Genomic DNA, 3,507 nt, shown 5'->3' with positions numbered 1-3,507 from the left:
GATGCCTCAATGCATGGCAAATGCCTCCTTTTATAGGCCAAAATTGGGAACTATTGATTTGATGACTAATTGATAAGTAGGTAGCCAACTCTTGACTCGGTGGCAATCCTTATTTTCTTTTGTCTGCCCAAAACGTCATTGATAACGTCAAAATTGAAACCACTTGAAAAGATGAAAGTTGTAGGAAATTGTCTCAGATTTCTTGTGTAAAAACTTCAGATCATTTAGACTTCTAAAACTCCAGATATGGCCAAAATACTAAATAGTGCTCGGGCTAGAGGACAGATTTGGACTTCTTTGTTGTTGCTCCAATTTGAACTTAAAAATGACCTTTTTAGATCTTGGGCTCCATATGAAAGTTGTAGGCCTATATTTTACCTTTCCATACATATAAAGTAGACCTAAATCTAAAATCTACGACTCCAGATATGATCCAATTACTGAACAGTGTTCTGGTTTAGATTGCACCGACAGCTCTTTTCTAAGTTTGGTCATCTCTTTGTCCTTCCAATTTCAGTTCTTAAATTCATCAATCAATCCTTTCATTTATGTTATAGGCCTGCCTTTAAAATAAACATTTACCATGAATTAAATGTATCTTATATTATTAGATATATTATTATAAAACATGATTTAGTTAAGGAGTTATTGATACTTCAAGTGCAAAATGATGATAGAAAACTTTGATAAAAATACACTTTTAAGTATCAATCAATAGCACAAATTTTCAAGTTCATCCTAAAAATACCTCAATGATAAATAAGAAATTTCATCATTTCAAATCAAGTCCTTGACTTGAACAACCGGGGTTTATTTATTATAGCAAAACTATAATAGTAGGCTAATAAAACATGATCAGACCATAGTAAATAAAGAATAACAATTATATAGCCTATTTTAGATAGGGCGTATTAGGGGTGCTAATACTTTTACTTTACACAATCAGTCTCTTGTCTAGAATCTTTAAAAGACCATTTAGGTTTCCTAATAACCATAATATTATATAACAATTCTCTTATCTAACTAAAAAACCATTTTAGGACACTATTCAGGAAATTCCTTTACGATGCTGTAAAGAGGGCATGACACCAACCATTCCATATTTCTTCATGAAAACTAATTAATCCAATAAATTTGTTATAGTTGCCAGACAATTTGAGATTCTTAATTGGAAGCCAGCCATTTGGTATTCTTTCACGGACACCAATCCATTCAGCAAATCCATTATAATTGTCAATCAATCTGACATTTTCAATTGAGAGCTCACTGATTAATACTTAAAAGTATATTTTTATTAAGATTTTATATCATTATTTTGTACTTCAAGTATCAATAACTACTTAGTTAAAACATGTTTTATAATAACATATCTAATAAAATAAGATACATTTAACTCATGGTAAATATTCATCTTAAATACAAGCCTATCACATAAATCAAGGGATTGATTGATGAGTTTAACTACTGAAGTTGGGAATACAGAGAGGGATAAGATTAGAAAAAAGATGTTGGTTCATTCCAAACTGAAATACCATTCGGTTATTGGATTATAACTGGAGTTGTAGAACTTGGATTTAGGGTTGCTCTATATTGATGGAAAGCTAAGATATAGGCCTAAAACTTTCATGGGAGTTTAAGATTCAAAAAGGCCATGTTCAAGTTCAAATTGTAGCAACAATAGAGAAGTCAAAATCTGTTCTATAGCTCAAACACTGTTCAATGTTCAACCCATATTTCGAGTTCTAGAGGTTCAAATGACCTCTTTTTTTTAAAAAAAAAAAGAGCTAAAACAATTTTCTAGAACTTTTATGGTACAATCTATTTAAATTTTTATGTTAGCAATGAGATTTTGTTTAGACAAGAAAATAAGAACTGTCATTAAGTCAAAATGTGACCACCTACTCAACAATTAGTCAATAAATTAATAGTTCTAAATTTTGACCTATAAAATGAGGTATTTTTCATGCATTTAGATATCTTGATTTTCATATTAAGATCATGTTTTTGCTCTCTTTCTTTATATTTTTGTAAAAGTTTTGCTTTCATTAATCTTTTATTTATGCCTTTCATTTCCTTTTCTTTATTTAATTAATTTGTATCTTATTTATGTTCTTATCTTGTCTATTTATATTTCTCTCTTTCATTATATTTAATTAAGTTTATTATGTTAAAGTGAAAATGTTACACTAATGGTATAAGAATAACTATAGTATAAACTCAACATGGACCTTAATGTTTGATATTGATATGTTTTGTATTTGTTATCTTGTTCACTTTTAATACTTTGCTCGTCAAATGATTGATCTAGATTTATATTGTATAACCCTTGGTACAATAAATACTTGATACTTATATAGTCCAACCGTATGATATAACCGACACTTGTGCTATGAAAAAAACTTGATTTGTTGTTAACATAAGTTATAATCATGAATACTTGACAACATTTACAAGTATTAACATTATTTAAATAAGATAACTAATGTAATAATATTAATAATTTATAATCTGATTGGAACCTCCTTTGTGTGTGGTTTCTAATTGAGTAATAAAAAGAGTTTATACTATACTTGTTTGAAATACCATTAGTGGATCCTCTAATCTTGATAATTATTTTTATCATTGTTTAATCTTCACATTAATCTTACATCTCAAAGTCCTCTTTAAACCACCACCACTACTGATTAGTACTTATCAAAGTTTTATATCATTATTTTGCATTTTAAGTATCATGAACTCCTTAACTAAAGCATGTTTTATAATAATAAGTCTGATACCATAAGATACTTTTAATTTATGATAAATTTTTATATTAAATATAGGCCTATCACATAAATAAAAGGATTGATTGATGAGTTTAAGTACTGAAATTGAAAGGACAAAGAGAGGGTCAAACTTAGAAAAGAAATGTTGGTTCAACCCAAATTGGAATATTGTTCGGTTATCGGGTCATATCTGGAGTTATAGTTCTTGGATTTAGGTTTGCTTTATATGAATGGAAAGCTAAGATATAGGCCTAAAACTTTTATATGAAGGCAAGACTCAATTCTACTGTTTGGAAGTCTAAATTTTAGCAACAACGGAGAAATCTGTACCTATTTTATAGCCTAGACACTATTCAATATTTAGCCCATATCTCGAGTTCTAAGAGTCCAAATGACCTTAATTTTTTTTCCTGAAAATCTGAGACAATTTTCTAAAACTTTCATAGTTTAAGTTTGTTCAAATTCTTACATTATAAATAATCTTTTTTTTGTAGATAAGAAAATAAAAATTATCACCAAGTCCAAAGTTGAACACCCACTCAATAAATAGTCCTCAGTTCAATAGTTTTAAATTTTGGCCTACAAAAGGAGACATTTGCCATACATTTAGACATCTTGGTTTTTAGATCAAGATCATGTTATTGCTTTCTCTTTATTGTAAAATTTAAGTTTTGCTTATATTAATCTCTTATTTATGTCTTTCATTTCATTTCCTTTACTTAGTTAACTTTATCTTATTTAT

Source organism: Populus euphratica, unplaced genomic scaffold (assembly GCF_000495115.2).
Source record: "Populus euphratica unplaced genomic scaffold, PopEup_1.0 scaffold1492.1, whole genome shotgun sequence".
NCBI classification, from domain to species: Eukaryota; Viridiplantae; Streptophyta; class Magnoliopsida; order Malpighiales; family Salicaceae; genus Populus; species Populus euphratica.
This window is presented reverse-complemented; position numbering follows the sequence as displayed.